Source organism: Pinus tabuliformis, chromosome 3_2 (assembly GCF_031772625.1).
Source record: "Pinus tabuliformis cultivar Carrire ecotype Pingquan chromosome 3_2, CPIR1, whole genome shotgun sequence".
NCBI classification, from domain to species: Eukaryota; Viridiplantae; Streptophyta; class Pinopsida; order Pinales; family Pinaceae; genus Pinus; species Pinus tabuliformis.
In genome coordinates, this window is record NC_142302.1 from 763,721,664 (window position 1) to 763,740,442 (window position 18,779).

The 18,779-nt window shown below is 38.6% G+C and overlaps 1 pseudogene; it reads right to left on the reverse strand.

Moving 5' to 3' along the window:
- Window positions 1-5,638: 5,638 nt before the first annotated feature.
- On the reverse strand, window positions 5,639-6,730 carry LOC149182868 (PH, RCC1 and FYVE domains-containing protein 1 pseudogene; annotated as a pseudogene).
- Window positions 6,731-18,779: the final 12,049 nt, after the last annotated feature.

Below are 18,779 nucleotides of genomic sequence, written 5' to 3' on the forward strand. Positions count from 1 at the left end.
TCGGAAGACAATGTCAGAGGAAGGTTTTGCAGGGCCAGACCTTCAATTCATAGAAAGTTTCCTAGATATAAAGTCTACGGTTGAAGAAATGTACAGAGACTTTAGAAAGCATAAGGTGAAAGATTCATCAGGCTCTAAACAAGATAAGGAAGAAGATGAGTCTCACTTCCATGACCACTCCAAAGGAAAGGGGAAGAGGAAAGCTTTCTCACACCTCCTAATAGCCCTGTGCATAATAAGAAAGCATCTTTGATTAAGTTAGACGTTAAATTTGATTTGCCTATATATGATGGAGGGATAAATGCTGAAAAGTTGGACAATTGGATTAGACAAATTGATGTGTATTGCAGGGTACAGAACATAGACTCAGACAAGAGTAAGATTTAGCTGGCAAGCCTACGCCTAGGAGGCACTGCCTTGGTTTTGTGGGAAGGCAGAACCCAAGCTGATATGAAAAGACATGGCAAGACCATCTTTGTCTAAAGTGAATTTGTTGATGCAATAAAAAAGAAGTTCTATCCATTGGCCTACATGCAGCAAGCCATGATGAGTTGGCAAACTCTTCGACAATTGAAAGGGTAAAGTGTGCAAGGGTATACTCAAGAGTTCAGAAAGAGAGAATTGATGTTGGGTATCTCATTAGACTCACCAGAGACTCTTTTGAAGTACATTGGTGGTCTACACAACTACATGAGGCATACCGTCCTCATGTTTAATCCCACCAGTATAGATGAGGTATCTGTACAAGCTACTCATCTAGAAGCTAGAGGAAAGAATGGAATTCTAGAAGTTGGGGGACCATCCCAACCCATTGTAAGCAAGAGCAAGTAAAAGTGGAAAGCAAGGAAGGCTAACACTGCACAGAAAGCCAAAGCTTCATGCACTCACTGTAAAAAGGATGGGCATGATGATGAGCATTGTTGGATTCTACATCCAGTGTTGAGGCCTAAGAAGTCTGAGGGCAAGAAGAAGAAGATTGCTACAGCTATTCAGAAAGATTTGGGGTCAGACTCAAGAGATGAAACAACTATAGTAGCCACAGGTATAAAAGGTAAGAATTCTAAAGCATCTACTAGTAATTATGCTCAGTCTGTTATTGATGAAGAAAATGAGAGAAAAAGTCATGAGCTTTTCCATATTTGAGTTATTTCCAAAAATAAAAAGATTGATACTTTGTTCGATAGTGGCTCGCAAGTAAATCTAATTTCTAAAGCAATTGTAAAGAAATTGGGATTAACAACTACACCTCACAAGAAACCATACCCATTAGGATGGTTGAATGATAAAGCACAACTACAAGTGACTAGACAGTGCAAACTCAAGTTTTATTTTGGGTCAGCATTTGTAGATGAGGTTGAGTTAGACATAATTCCTTTGGATATATGTGGAATTGTTTTAGGAAGTCCTTACTTGTATGATAGAAAGGCTATTTTCTATAGAGCTGAGAACAAGTATCTACTTGTTAAAGATGGAATCGAATACTTTGTAAGAGCTCATAAGCTCAAGAATAATTACACTCTCATAAACTCAGGACAGATGAAAAGAATGATAAATTCATGCAAACAATTCTTACTGATGGTTGTAAAGGAAAAGAAACCTGATAAAACCAATGTATTTGAGGGTTGTAATGCTAAACAGCAAGCTGATATAGAAAAGGTTGTTTTAGAGTATGATGTCTTGTTTCAAGAACCTAAAGGTCTGCCACCCAAAAATGGAATAGTACATGATATTATTTTGCAACAAGATGTTCCATTGCCTAACATTGGGATGTACAGGTTGTCTACTTTAGAGAATGCTGAAATCAAGAAGCAGGTGCAGGAGTTGCTCGAGAAAGGGTTCATCAGGCCTAGCACATCACCATGTGGGTCACCAATAATTTTGGTGAGAAAGAAAGATGGCTCGTGGAGAATGTGCATTGACTACTGAGCATTGAATAAGATAACAATAAAAAATCGTTATCCCCTTCCTCGCATAGATGATCTTTTAGATCAATTAAAAGAAGCTATTTATTTCACCAAGTTGGATTTGCACAATGGATACCATCAGGTCAGAGTTGCAGAGCAAGATGCATGGAAGACTGCTTTCAAAACAAAGCAGGGATTGTATGAATGGCTGGTTATGCCTTTTGGCTTAACTAATGCTCCTGCTACTTTCATGAGATTAATGAATGATGTACTCAGACCTTTTCTTGATGATTTTGTTATTGTGTATCTGGATGACATTCTGATTTTTAGTAAAACGTGGGAAGAACATTTAAAGCATGTTAAGTAGGCATTAGATGTTTTGAAAAGAGAAAATCTTTATGCTAAACTCTCAAAATGTGAATTTGGAAAAACATCTCTAAACTACTTGGGTCATATAGTAGGGGGAGGTGAATTGAAAATAGATCCCTCTAAAGTGGTAGTCATTGTGAACTGGCCTAAACCCAGGTCTACTACAGAAGTGAGAAGCTTCTTAGGAGCAGCACAATATTGGAGGAAGTTCATTTCTAACTTCTCCTCGATTGCAGCTCCCTTACATGCTTTAACATGATTGAATAAGGTGTTTCAGTGGGGAGGCAGACATCAGAAAGCCTTCGACACCTTGAAAGAAAAGATTAGTACAACACCTATACTAGCACTGCCAGATATGCAAAGACCATTTGAGATCCAAACTAATGCTAGTGACTATGTCGTGGGAGCAGCGTTGAAACAGCACGATAAACCCATATGTTATAATTCTGAGACTTTTAATCCTGCAGTAGTTAACTATCCTACATATGATAAAGAATTGTATGCATTAGTTCAGAGTGTGAAAAATGGAAACATTACTTAATGGGCAAAGAGACAGTAATACATATTGATCATCAGCCACTTCAATATCTACACTCCCAAACTAAGTTACAGCAATCAAGACATTACAGATGGATGGGTTTTCTACAACAGTTTCATCTAGTCATCAGATACAAAAAGGGCATACATAACAAGGTTGCAGACATGTTATCTAGACCCATTATAAATGCATCTACCATACTTAAGCATAATTCTGTCTTGCATGAAAGCTACATAAAACAATATGCTCAGGATATGGACTTTAGAGATGTACATGCAACTTTGAGTCAAGGCAAAAGAGTAGAAGAATTGGACTATCATGTGAAGGACCAACTCTTATACCATTGTGGAAAACTCTGCATTCCTCAAATTGAGAGGATAAAGATAATTAGCGAAGCACACACTTCTCTGATATTAGGTCACTTTGGGGTAAGTAAAATAGTTGCATAGCTGCAAAGATTCTGCTATTGGCCGAAAATGAATGAGATAGTTTCTAGATATGTAAGAGGGAGTGCCATGTGCGCTAAAAGCAAGCCTAGTAACAGAAAACTAGGCTTGTACACTCCATTATCAGTTCCTTCTCACCCTTGGGAAAGTGTTTCCATGGATTTTGTTGGAGGACTGCCTAAATCTAGGAAAGGTCATGATTATTTATATGTTGTTGTGGATAGGTTCAACAACATGTGTATTTTGATACCTTGTAGTAAATAGATCACAGCTGAATATATTGCAAAATTGTTCTTTGAACATGTATGGGTTCGTTTTGGAATACCCACTTCCATTGTATTTGATTGAGACACTCGATTTGTGGGGAAGCTTTGGTCAAGTCTATGGGAACTAATGGACAACAAACTGAGGAAAAGCACAACTTTTCATCCACAAATAGATGGCTAGATAGAAGTAGTAAACAGGACAGTGATCCAGTTACTGAGAGGTTATTGCAGCAAACATCCTAAGCTTTCAGATGAACACTTGTGTTATGTGCAGCATGCTTACAATAGAGCCAAACACTCTTCTACACAGAGATCTCATTTTGAGACCTGTTTTTGTTTCACACCAAGGTCTCCTTTGGATTTTGTCTTTGGTAAAGATACCATGGTTGATGGACACAGTGATGTGGACAAGGCAACTAAGTTCATTGAACAGATCCAGCAGATCCACCGCGTAGTATGGGAGCAACTGGAAAAGAGCCAAGCCAAGTACAAGGCTAGGCATGATAAGCATCGCATGGAGCATAGTTTTCAAGTTGGAGACCAAGTATGGCTGTATATCAGCAACGACAGGATGCAAGGTGAATGTAAAAAGCTAAAGTATATCAAGTATGGACCTTTTAGGATACTTGAGAAGATTGGTGAAAATTCTTTTCGCCTTGATCTACCAGCTTACATGCACATAGACTCAATTGTAAATGTAGATTTCTTGAGATTGTTTGAACCTTCAATGATTGAGGACCCTGAAGAGAAAAGTCAATTGCCTTCTATTGATGACCTGCTACTTGAATATCTTAATGAATTGCAGGAAGACACAGTGTTGGATAGGAAGGTGAGGACAATGCGTAGGGGAGATGTTGAATACCTCAGGATTGGGCTCAAAGGTTCAAAGCCAAGCAGTGCAAAGTGGATTGAGACTGGACAAGTGAGAAAACAATACCCTCACTTAGTCGATGCTTGAAAACCAACTTTTGGTGGTGTTATCACAAAATCAAGCACTGAAAGGCTACTGATCAGGAAGACTCTGTGTAACTGTTTCAGACCAATCTTTTGACTAAGGCTTAGCCTCCTTAGCCTGAGAGGGCTCTCTCAAAAGGTTGTTGATTTTGACTATTGATAAGATGGTTAACTCTTGTAAAGTGAATTTAACAAACATGCTGGCTGGACAGACATTACAAAGACTTCCATTGGGCTTATGGAGTTAATCATACTTCAGTAAACTATAACACTGCTCATACATAGAAGTCAGGGCATGTGATATTTAAATACTCAAAACACATCTCATAGAAAACCTCAGTTTACAAATACACACAGGAAATCAGAGCAGCATAAGTGAATTCTGAGTGATTGTGTATTTATACAACTGTAAAAACGTTAAGGATAAAGCAAAACCACATATCTTGAGCATTGAAACACTGTATGAATCCTGAGAAGAAAAGCAGCAAATTGTATTACTGAAACTGAGTTTTTACACAAGCCAAAACAATACTTTGTTTTCTCAAATATCCAACCCCCATTACATAGATGTTTCAGCTATATATAGCATCTTTATTCTGACTAATCGATATTCCTCCTCCAGCATGAGGGGAATTCGATTCTGCCTATGATGACACCTACTAACATTTGAAACTAATTAATAAATACAACTGACTGTTAATTGACAGCTCTAGAATCCTAAATCAACTATGACTCTAACTCCATAACAGCCTTGGTCTTCAATCATTTTCATTCACTGACATCTGGTTCCCTTTGGCGGTGGCTGTGATGGACTTTTAATGCTTCATGTTGCTCTTTAATGCCACATCCTTTCCAATACCCTGAAATATATGAAACTGTCCTGTTTGTCGGTCCTTGGTTTGCCTCAAAATATTCGAATCCAAAGAAGCATGCCTTTCTCCTTTAATTACCCAAAATAGATCAGACTGCCACGTCTTGGATGTGCTGTCCACCGTTTTCATGTACCTGTTCAAGTATGCCAAAAAACTCCTGCTGATTTTTTTTTATTTATGAATTTTCCACAAAGATCCACCTCTGACTTATCCTTCAAACTATTCTGAAGCTTCATCTTGCCCATATTTTCATCATTTCTAACACCAATGTCTGAAACAAATTTCTCTGTCAACTATCCAATTCGAAAATCCTTCCCCTCAAGCTTTTCTGCATTATTAAATTTGCCTCCTTTGCAACTTTACATTTGCGAGATTCTGCAGCAGCCAAAGACATAGCCTCTTGTGCTTGCTTTGCTGTCTGTTGTAACTCTGCTTCTTGTTGTTTGCATCTGTGTGTCAAGTTCCCAACCTGGTCCCGCAAATTCATAATCTCCTGAGTCATAAGTGTATTTGTCTTCATAAGGCCATCAATAAGAGTTTTGGAAGAAGCAAGGCTTGCCATAGAAGGAGTAGGTGTTGCAGAACGAGGTGGACTGGGTCTCCTTGAGAATGGAGAGACAGCTCGTGAGGTGTTTCTAGACTATGGAAGGGAAAGAAGTGTTTTTGATAGTTGTGGATCAACTGAAACCAAAAACTTAATATCCTTTAAATTTGGCAAAGCAGTGCCAAGGGAAGCTCGATTTGAAGCTGATGTATCAGACTTCTTACCACTCTTAGTTTTAGATTTTGCTTCTGGAGGAAGCCCCTATGTTTTTGAATTTTTTGTTTCTGGCCTATCTGATCTATCTATGTTGTCATTTGGACGCCTTGGTATCATATTTCTTTTATTGTTATTTGATACCATAGCTAGTTCCAATGCTTTCTTCAATTTGATAAAACAAGAATCACATACACGATATGGTTTATTTGGATTGGGAGCAAGTGCAGCTCTCAAAGCCTTTTTAGAACTACATGAATGGCAGTGTACCAATCCACAATTATAGCAGTTGTGACGCTTTCTGGTGAATCCAAATGACTGCCTGCATCCTGAACATACTGATTGATCTGCACCTGATACCCACTTGTGAAGACATATAGCTGTCGTAAAAGTGGAGCCACATGCAATGTCCTTAACATGCTTGTCTTTCAACGCCTCGACCAGTGTAGGTGTCTTACGATCTTCCACATCTCCATGACCCAATCTTTCATTGGCTCCTTTTCCCCAAGTATAAACATCCCCCAGGGCATCATAATCATCTTGACCAGAACCTTGACTTGAAGAACTAGGGGCACTTGAAACACTAACTCTGAAAGCTTCTGAAGAAATGCCTTTCGCTTGCATCTTTATACAATCTTAAATCGCATCTCAGCTTGTTGAATGTTAAAATATGCTGATGAAAGGAGATCTGTTCCTCATACCGAGACTAACTGACTTGTTTAAATAAATTCCGCTCAAGTAACAACAAGAGCTCCCACCGGTTAAACTCATCTGAATCATGTGCAAGTAGAAAGTACAAATCATCATCAGTGATATCTGAAACAATACGCACAGGAGCACTATAATTGCGTAGTACAGAGAGAATTGATCTTTCAGGAATGTCAACAAAGACAAACTCTTCTTCCTCCTTTTCAATACAGATGATTACTGTTGAAACGGAATGACCTTCAGTAGTAAAGGACTGCAGAGATCCTCGATTATAGACTGATGAAAGAGGCAGATCTTTTCCGTTGGAATCCAGCAACCCAACGGCCACAGGTATAAACATCGGTTCTTTCACTGATTGACCTAGAGTAGGAGGAATTCCTTGCCTGAACTTAAGTGTATAAGTATTTCCCTCAGAGTTGTAGGATGATTGCATTTTTAGAACAGGAGTTCCCGCTTGTGAATACCATAACAAGAAATTTGAAAGATCTGCATTGTTGGCATCATGCATAGCAGCAAAGAAATCATCACAAGTTACTGCTTGCCCATCATGTCTTTGAAAATAAAGATCCATTCCCTTACGAAACCCTGATTTCCCTAACATGGTCTTGTACGTCCTGACAACTTCTGCTCTCTTCTCATACACCGTTACAGTATAGAAATTGTCCATCTTGATATATGAATGTGGACGCACAGGGTGAGCCATGGGACCAACATCCTGAGGAAATTGATAATTACGCAGCTTCACCTCATCTCCAATTCGCTTCACAGCACGACTATCCATGTCAGAAGAGAATTCCTGATCTCTGAAAACTGTAAGTCCTTCCTTTAAACTTAATTGAAACCAATCCCGGCATGTTACCCTGTTACCAGTCCAGTTGTGGAAATACTCATGACCAATAACACCCAAGATAGTAGCATAGTCTGCATCCGTTGCAGTTTGTGGGGATGCCAAAACAAACCTTGAATTAAATATATTAAGGCTCTTGTTCTCCAGCGTTCCCATGTTAAAATCAGGTACTGCCACGATGTTGAATTTAAACTTCACCGGTTTAAATTCTAAAATAGCTATGTCGGAAGTTCAAGTGTCTCCGGAGGCAATAGCTGCTGTAACAGAGATCCCAAGAGGGGGGCAAGAATGGTTTAAGAATTTTAAGTTTGATATGAATCCATGCAAAGAGTTTTTAAAAGAGGCATATGTGAATGAAGACCTAACAAAAGCAGTGCGTAGAAACTATGTCAAGGAGCATTATGCCCTTCTTCTCACCTGTATTTAGAAGTATTTAACCTGTGAGGGAAGATACAATAAGGTCTACTCTTATCACTTCAAGTTGCTGTTACATTTCACTGGTAAAGCCTCCATAGACATTCCCTTTTATTTGTTTCGCAGTCTGAGCAAAATGTGTGACAAAGTGCAATTAAGGAAAGAAGACTATGAAACATCCTTGTTTCATCATGGTTTGGTTAAATTGTTAGTTTTGGATGGTCTCCAGAAGATTGGTAGAGACTGGAATTCGTTCATTTTCATGGCTGGTTTTCAAAGCAAAACAGGTCTTACTCCACAACCAGTTAAAGAAAAAGAACAATCAGTCAAAGAACTCACGATAGCTGAGCTTCAAAAAGAGGCAAAGGATAAAAAGCAAGCCAAGTCTCAGTTGAGAAAATCAGTGAAGCCACTGATCATTAAAGAACAACCTCAACCATCAGCAAAAGAAGAAGCTCAGCATAAGAAGACTGTACCTGGACCAAGTGGATCTGAAACAGTGTCAAGGGTTAGGACAAGGAGCCAAATAAGTAAAGAAAAAGGCAAAGCATTAGCTGTTGAGGAAAGCCCGATATCTAAGGCCAGCCTGAGTGATTTGTTGGAGGCCATTGAGTTTGAGCAAATTGAACCGGTGCACATTGAACCAGTGCACATTGATTTGACACAGTCATCACCAGAAAGCACCAAGAAATCTAGGGCTTCAAAAAGACTGAAGTTTGATGAACCAGGTGATGAATTCATCTTCAAGCCCAGAAGACCTATTACAAGAAAGCAAGTAAGGGAAGCCGAGAAACTGCCCAGAACAGAGGAAGCCGAGGAATTGCCTAGAACAGAGGAGGCAGAGAAAATCAAGCAAAAGGATACAAATAGAACAGTCATCATATCCCAAGGAGGTAATATTATAGCTATAAGAAATCAGTTAGAAGCAGCTAAAAATGAAATTGCTAAGGTGAAGAATGCCACTAGGGAGTCTGCAGTCAGGTATGCAAATTATCGTAAAGCTGTATTGAAAGGAAGTGAAAACCTAGTAAACCAGTTGGATTCAGTAGCTGATGTTTACACATGTACAGTTCCAGCTCTCAAAGAGGCCAAATTCATCAGAAAGATAAATATGCATCTTAGAGCTGAAAATAAAGCCATGAGGAAGAAAGTTGCAGACTTAAAGGCACAGCTAGGTCAGTTAGCTGCTAAATGAAGTTGCTGTTCAAAGAAAGGTGTTGTTCCAAATTTTGTTAAATTTTGCTTAGTTTTCTTGTTTTGAGGACATGTAGATCCCTGCCATATGTAAAGGTGTTTTAGCAATTAAAGGTCTAAGCAGTAAATACCTCAGGGCAAATACAAGCTGTTTTAACAAATTCAGCAGTTTCGTAGCGCGCTACGAAACTGCTGTAGGTGGTGTTTTTAAAGCAAACAAACAGTTTGGTAATATGTGCGGGATTTTTCCAAAAGGGAACACCTAAAGGATATGTAAAAGATCAAATGAAGACATCCCAGCCATTCTGATCAAGACAGGTGTGCCTTCAAAAAGGTGAAATGTTTAACTCAGGTTTAAAAATTTTCGGTTATAAAGCTACTTTATTACCGGTCATAGGGTATTGAATGAATTGCATACATGGAATTTTGGCTTGCACACTTGGCTATCGATGGAGCATCCGACTCATCTGGAAACCTGGTGGTGTTCTATATTTTTGGGTTGTTAAAGGGACTAAAAAGACATGCTGCTGCATATTCAAAGTGATGGGGGACCAGAATCGGAAAGCAAGGGATATTCCCTAACATCGCTGAGCAGTTAAAGCCTTCAGTATCCAAAGCCAACATGGAGCATTAACTGCTCATCTCAGCCATCTCAACCAAACGAAAAGGAAACCAGGTGTCAAAGCTGCAAGGAGGAATCATTCTACGAAGGAGATAGAGTTAGAGTCATAATCAAATTAGAACTCTTTAGAATTTCAGTTAGCAGTTATTGTATTTAATAGTTTGTTACAAAGCAGATAGGTGTCATTAGTGGCAGTCATCGAGCTCCCCTCATGCTGGAGGAGGAAGCTCCAAGTAGTTAGAATTATGTTTCTATATATAGCTAAATCATCTATGAAATGAGGGTTGGATATTTGAGAAAACAGAGTATTGTTTTGGCTTGTGTAAAAACTCAGTTTCAGTAATACAATTTGCTGCTTTTCTTCTCAGGATTCATACAGTGTTTCAATGCTCAAGATATGTGGTTTTGCTTTATCCTTAACGTTTTTACAGTTGTATAAATACACAATCACTCACAATTCACTTATGCTGCTCTGATTTCCTGTGTGTATTTGTAAACTAAGGTTTTCTATGAGATGTGTTTTGAGTATTTAAATATCACATGCCCTGACTTCTATGTATGAGCAGTGTTATAGTTTACTGAAGTATGATTAACTCCATAAGCCCAATGGAAGTCTTTGTAATGTCTGTCCAGCCAGCATGTTTGTTAAATTCACTTTACAAGAGTTAGCCATCTTATCAATAGTCAAAATCAACAACCTTTTGAGAGAGCCCTCTCAGGCTAAGGAGGCTAAGCCTTAGTCAAAAGATTGGTCTGAAATAGTTACACAGAGTCTTCCTGATCAGCAGCCTTTCAGTGCTTGATCTTGTGATAACATTTTGGTGCGTCTGCCGGGAGTCTGAAGATTACTCATTCCCGAAATTATAAGACTGAACTTCTGAAGGTAGCAGGAGCTCAGAAAGGTTTTCGAGGCTGCATTCTACCTTGGTGACTCCATTAAATCTTAAAGTTTAAAAGGTGGCTTCGAGAGGAAGATATACAAGGAGTAATCCTGACCCAAACCCACCTAGTCCTGTGGATAATCCCAACATCATCTCAAGGAGTAGACAAAGATTTTCTGATATACCAGGTACTTCAAACATTTCAAAGTCTTTGTTTCCTGAGTTTTCTAGAAGCCCTGAAGATAAAATTGTTGATGATAAAATTCAAGAAGTATTGTTGAGGTCTGAAAACGAAGAAGAACTTATTGGAATCATTTTGGATTTACAAAAAAAGGGCATTGATACTTCATCTTTAGTGTCACAAAAAGATAAAGAAGAGTTTTGGGAAATTGTTACTTCTGAATTGTTATTAGAGGAAGGGGACCTGAAACAGCTTAAGGAGCTTGACCCTTTTGAAGTTTTGCTTAAATCTAAAACTGGTTTACCTCTCCCAAATTGGAGTTCTTTTGTCAGTGGTTTACAAAGTCCCAATAGCCCTTTCCGTACTCATACTTTATCTTCTGCCTCTGCTAGTCCAAATAGTCCTCAGACAACATCTCATACTAGTTCTGGTTCCACTAGTCATACAGTACCTGTTATCCCTGCTCCTCCTTTCATTATGGCTGTACCTGCTAGGTATGCTCCTCTAGCTCTCCCTGCTGTTTTGCATGATCTCCCTAGTAAATATGCTGCTAGAATTCCAACATGGGGAGGAGATGAAGATATTACAGCCGAGGAACATGTGGATAGATTCAATGATTTTGTTGATAGGGAAGAAGTGGATGATGAAGATGTAAAATTAAGACTGTTTGCTCAAACTTTCATTGGGGAAGTCCGAAAATGGTTTAAAGCCCTTGGAGCTGGTAGCATTCATAGTTGGGCTGAGTTTGAAGATAGCTTTCTGAGGAAATGGGGAAATAGAACCAATCCTGTTCAAGCCCTCACTGAATATAATAGTCTAAGAAGAGCTCCAGATGAAACTGTCCAAAACTTTTCTAAGAGGTTTAATAAAGTATATAATTCTATTCCAGCACATTTGAAACCTCCTGGAGCTTTGGCACAGTTAAGATATGCTGAGTCATTTGATTCAGATTTCTCTCTTTTACTCAGAGAAAGAGAGTCTGCTACTCTTGCTGACATGCAAAATGATGCAGTTAAGGTAGATGTGAATATGCTTGCTGCTAAGAAGTCGAAGATGGCAAAGACTAAGATAAAGGAAGAGGAGAAGCCTTCTACCTCTGCTCAAGAAGACAAGTTTGAAACCATGATGAAAATCATGGAGAAATTGATGGACCAACTGGCACTTGGGAATACTGCTGCTCCCCAAGCACAGCAAGAGCCTCGATTTAGAAACCCTCAATTTAGAAGGCCTCAAAATCAGCAAAGGCCAAGAGACAATAGAAATCAGCAGGCAGATCCTCCAGTGAGACCTCCTTTCCAACAAAACTTGGTGGATGAAGAAGAAGAACCTGAAGTACCTGAGGAATCTATTCATTGCTTTGGTGAGGAAGACTCAGAAATTTTCTTAACAAAGGAGGAACATGATGAGTCCAGCATGGTAAAAGCAGAAGAGGAGCCTTCAGATTTCTTAAAGGGTTATCAGCATGCCATATTTGAAATTCAGAAGCAGTACAATCTTAGAAACCGAGATGTCCCTATTACAGCAAATAAAGCACAACCCAAGAAGAATATCTCAAAGGCAATTGAAGATAAAAAGGAAAAGTCAAAGCCGGTTGATGGTAAAGGTGATTCCCCTCTTGATAGAAAGGATATTCAAAACCCTGCTCCTCCTAAAGAACTTGAAAAGTCTACTTCTGTTTTTAACATTGAAAATGAGATTGCAAAAATTAAAATATCAGTCCCTTTCAATGAAATTCTCAAGGTAGACAAATATAGAAGCAAGATTGTTGAAATGCTTAATTCTCCACCAGGAGGGGCTGATATTCTAAATGTGCAAGAGGATAATCCTATTATCTGTTTAGGACTAGACTTGAGGATGAACAAAATGATGAGTTTCCCCCTTTTTACATAAGCATTAATATTCATGATATGACTCTACATAATGTTATGCTGGATTCAGGGGCATCACATAATCTCATGCCTAAGGTAATCATGGAAAGATTGGGATTAGAAGTCACTAGACCATACAAGGACTTATTTTCATTTGATTCAAAGAGAGTTCATTGCATTGGTTTAATAAAGGATGTTGTTGTGGCACTCACACAAATCCCAGCAAAAACAACTGTCATGGACATTGTTGTTGCAGACATTCCACCTAAGTTTGGGATGCTTCTTTCAAGGTCATGGGCAGCAAAAATCAAGGGTACCATGCAAATGGATCTAACATATGCTACCATCCCAGTGTTTGGTGAACAAAGGAGGTTGTATCGTGAAACAAGGATGGCATATATGGTACGCAGCAAAGACAAGCCTCAGAATTTTCCTATTTACTCATGTGACACAGGTCTTGGATCAGCTATCCTTTTCAATGAATCAGTGGGAAAAGATGAACATGCAGAAAATCAGTGTCAGGAGGTACAGCAAAGAGATGAAAGAGACATCACTGGTTGCTGGTCCCTATACTTTGATGGAGCAGCAGGAAAAGAAGGGGCAGGAGCTAGGATTTGGATCACTAGTCCAACTGAAGAAAGTAAGTTTCTGTCATACAAACTAAACTTTGATTGTACCAATAACATGGCTGAGTACGAATCTCTGGTTTTAGGCCTGGAAACCTTGATAAAGTTGAAGGCAAAGAACATTGCTATTTGTGGAGATTCTGAATTGATTATTAAACAAGTACAAGGTACATATCAAACAAAGGATGCAAGGATGAGAGCCTACAGAAATTTAGTGTTGGAATTGTTGGAAAAATTTCAATCCTATTCCTTCAGTATAAAAACCAGAGATCAAAATTCTATTGCAGATTCTCTTGCTGTTGCAGCCAGTCTTTTTATTATTCCCAAACATTCTTCTGATAGCTATGAAGTGAAGGTTCGCCATAGACCAGTCATCCCAGATAATATCATAAACTGGCAAGTCTTTGAAGATGATCAGCAGGTAAGGAATTTCCTTGAGTTGAAAGAAGAGTTTGAGCATAATCAAATAGATCAGCAGAATATGTTAACAGAGACAAGGGAAAAGTATGAAGTGTTGCAGCTACAAAACAACCTAATTCCTAAAGGCCTTATTCCACTTGAAAAATTATTTGATCAAAATGATGTGTTTAAAGCACCAAGATTGCAAGCCAATGAAGAGGAAATAGAAAGCTGTAATTTAGGTGACTCAGTTGTGCCCAAATTAGTCAAGATTTCAAAGTTCCTATCAACTGATATGAAAGTTAAATATGTTGAAATGATGAAGAAGTTTATTGATGTTTTCGCATGGAGCTATGCTGATTTGAAACAGTATGATTCTTCAATCATACAACATACCATCCCAATTAAGCAAAATGAGAAGCCTTTTAAGCAGAAATTAAGGAGGATTAATCCTCTTTTGATGCCACTAATTGAAAAAGAAGTGAAAAAGATTTTTGATGCCAAAATTATTGTTCCAATCAGATTCTCAAATTGGCTTGCTAACTTGGTACCAGTCAGGAAAAAGAATGGGGAGATTAGAATTTGTATAGACTTCAGGAACTTAAACAAGGCTTCACTGAAAGATAATTACCCTCTCCCCAAAATGGATTTCATTTTGCAAAATATTGTTGGTTCACAAAGAATGTCTATGCTTAATGGCTTCTCAGGGTATAATCAGATCCTTGTTCATCCAGATGATCAGGAGAAGACGGCTTTCACTACACCATGGGGCACATTTATGTATGCAAAAATGTCCTTTGGCCTCATGAATGCAGGGGCAACTTTCCAGAGAGCTATGGACATTGCTTTCGCTGAAGAAAAAGATAAATCAGTGGTGGTATATCTGGATGATATCACAGTCTTTTCAAAGAAGGAAGAAGACCACTTAAAGCACCTTGAAAGGATCCTACTAAAGTGTAGGAGGTTTGGTATTTCTTTAAACCCAACCAAAAGTATCTTTGCTTTAACTTCTGGCAAATTGCTTGGACATATTATCTCTGAAGAGGGAATTAGGATTGATCCTAATAGAGTTAGTGCTATTCAAAGGCTAGATTTTCCAAGGAGTAAGAAAGAGATACAATCCTTTCTTGGGAAGGTTAATTTTGTTAGAAGATTCATTCCTAATTTTGCTGAGGTGGTCAAAAATATAACAAAGATGTTAAGGAAAGGAGCAGATTTTAAATGGACAGCTGAAGCAAAGAAATCATTTGAAGAGATCAAAAAGGCACTCACTCAAGCACCAGTCCTCATCAGCCCGGATTTTACCAAGGAGTTTCTGATCTTCACATTTGCTTCTGAAGATACAATTGCTGGAGTTTTATTGCAAAAAGGAAGTCAAGGTATTGAACAGCCCATTTCTTTCTTTAGCAAGACATTGGCTAATGCTGAATTGAAATATAATATCTTAGAAAAGCAAGCATATGCATTGGTGAAAGCAATTAAGGATTTCAGAATTTATGTGTTGCACTCTCATATTGTTGCATACGTGCCAAGCGCTGTTATAAAAGATATTCTTACACAAGCTGACCCAGATGGAAAAAGAGGAAAATGGATAGCAAAGCTGTTGGAGTATGACATTGAGATCAAGCCCACCAAGTTGGTAAAGGGTCAAGGCTTAGCAAAATTGTTGACTCAGTCAAATCTGGACTGCATTGGTATCAATTTAAGCACAAAAATCTCAGAAATTTCTGAGAATGAAGAAGAATTGGTCCAAATCAATGAAAAAATTTTGATCTCAGAGTGGTATAAGGATGTAGCATTTGTCTTGCAGCACAATAGAGCCCCTGATAACCTTTCAAAATCTAAAGCTCGGTTCACCAAGTTGAAATCTCTCAGATATTTTGTATATGATCAAAATTTATTTTGGAAGGATGCAGGAGGAATTTTATTAAATTGTCTCATTGAAGAAGAAGCTGATAAAGTAATTGATGAATTTCATAAAGGGGATTGTGGAGGCCATCACTATTGGAAAGCCACTGCAAACAAAGTTTTGAGAGCTGGATATTTTTGGCCAACTATGTTCAGAGATATTTATAAAAAGATAGCATCATGCCATGAATGTCAAGTATTTGAAGGAAAGAGAAAGCTCATGCCAATGCCATTGGTTCCTATTTATGTTGAAGCACCTTTCCAGCAGTGGGGATTAGATTTTATAGGGGAAATCCATCCTCCTTCATCAGGACAACATCGCTGGATTCTCACAGCCATCGATTATTTTACAAAGTGGATAGAGGCAATACACACCAGGCAAGCAAATGATTCAGTAATAATTTCCTTTTTAGAAAATAACATCTTATCAAGGTTTGGTTGCCCAATCAAGATTATCACAGACAATGCCCAGGCTTTTAAGTCCAAAAGAATGATAAATTTTTGTCATCAATATCACATTTCCCTTGGTCATTCCACTGCTTATTATCCACAGGGAAATGGTTTAGCTGAAAGTTCAAACAAGAGTCTTGTGAGAATTATTAAGAAGCTACTGCAAGAAAATAAAAAGGCTTGGCATTTGAAACTAAAGTATGCCTTGTGGGCTGACCGGATTTACACAAAGAGGTCCATTGGAACATCACCATATGAACTTGTGTATGGAGCAGAGGCTATATTCCCAACATCTCTCGGGGTACCAGTAATGAAGCTAATTCAAGGATTAGAAGAGGAACCAAATGCTATACAGCGAAGGATCAATCAGCTAATAGCTTTGCAGGAGAAAAGAAGTGAGGTGTTTGAAAGTCATCAACAAAACCAGAATAGGGTCAAGAGAGCATTTGACAAGAAGATCAAAGAGGTTACATTTCAGATTCATGATAAAGTCCTGAAATGGGAAGCCAGAATTGAAGAGAAAGGTAAACATGGTAAATTTGAAAATTTGTGGAAAGGGCCATATCAAATTTCTGCTTTCCATGGAAATAACACCTACATTCTGCAGGAGGTTGATGGAACACCATATGCTGGAGGACCTGTTAATGGCAGGTTCTTAAAGCATTACAATTAATGAAGTTCTGCCAAGTATCTCACGAGCATTGTATATAACCATTTTATGAATCTTTCCTGTTGAAAATAAATGACAAGCTGAACAGAAAAGCTTAAGCCCGAGGTGAAGGCCCACAAAGCTAGAAAGGAATGCTTGTCAACTCTGTGTGTGTTTTTAAGAAGTGGAACAAAGCACTGGACCTACGAGTTCTTAGTGTACTACAGGAGCACACTATCCCAAGTGGAGCCACTTTTATCACTTAGAACTATAAAATTTGCATGTAATCTTTTGTCCTAAGTTCAATGTCAAAAGTTGGTGTCAAATTGTTTTTGTTTTATGTTTCTTACTTAGGGTTGGAGTTTTAAAGGTGTTTGATTTAAAATATACTCTAATCCTATTAGTCGTCCTCCACCATCATGGTTTCATAACCCATGTCTTGTCATATCCTAGTCACCGGTTCTTTCCGTAATTTCGCAGCGCAGTCTCTGATTGGTCAGTTTCGCAGCGTAATCATTGTTCAGCCATTCCGCAGCGCATCATCATTAAGCCGTTTCGCAGTGCATTATTAGAATTCAAAACTAACCACGCTGCGAAATCGCGGATTCGTGCGTTTTCGCAGAGAATCTTTCTCAAAGGGTCAAGTCTGTTAATGAGTCACCGTTTCAGTCCTCTCATGTCAGTTTGTGTACCTCCCAAACGCTCATTAACCACTACTCCACCAATAGATTTGTAGACATGCACAGAAATATCATTCAAATGGATTTTACCGTGCATGGATCTTTATGATGATCATAAACGATGTATAAGTGACCAGCTTGTGTGATGATGTATTTGAGTTTGCAAGCGAGGCTGTTTTCAAGCGAGCCTGATTACAAACGAGGCCGAGTGAAAGAGAATTGAATCACCATTTTAGCTTAAGCTGTTGGTCATTGTCTGTGCGAAGATTTCAAAAGCAAAATGGAGAGGAAAGAACATAGATCTGGAATATGTCAGAGAACAGAACCTGAAGGTTTAGACCTCGTATTAAGAGATGAAGGTGTGAAGAAAGCATTCAAAGATGCCGGGTGTTGGAATTTCTGTAAGAAGCTGCAAGGTGGCCATGCTCAGGTAACAAAAGATTTTGCTTTAAACTTCACCGGTTTAAATTCTAAAATAGCTATGTTGGAAGTTCAAGTGTCTCCGGAGGCAATAGCTGCTGTAACAGAGATCCCAAGAGGGGGGCAAGAATGGTTTAAGAATTTTAAGTTCGATATGAATCCATGCAAAGAGTTTTTAAAAGAGGCATATGTGAATGAAGACCTAACAAAAGCAGTGCCTAGAAACTATGTCAAGGAGCATTATGCCCTTCTTCTCACCTGTATTCAGAAGTATTTAACCTGTGAGGGAAGATACAATAAGGTCTACTCTTATCACTTCAAGTTGCTGTTACATTTCACTGGTAAAGCCTCCATAGACATTCCCTTTTATTTGTTTCGCAGTCTGAGCAAAATGTGTGACAAAGTGCAATTAAGGAAAGAAGACTGTGAAACATCCTTGTTTCATCATGGTTTGGTTAAATTGTTAGTTTTGGATGGTCTCCAGAAGATTGGTAGAGACTGGAATTCGTTCATTTTCATGGCTGGTTTTCAAAGCAAAACAGGTCTTACTCCACAACCAGTTAAAGAAAAAGAAAAATCAGTCAAAGAACTCACGATAGCTGAGCTTCAAAAAGAGGCAAAGGATAAAAAGCAAGCCAAGTCTCAGTTGAGAAAATCAGTGAAGCCACTGATCATTAAAGAACAACCTCAGCCATCAGCAAAAGAAGAAGCTCAGCATAAGAAGACTGTACCTGGACCAAGTGGATTTGAAACAGTGTCAAGGGTTAGGACAAGGAGCCAAATAAGTAAAGAAAAAGGCAAAGCATTGGCTGTTGAGGAAAGCCCG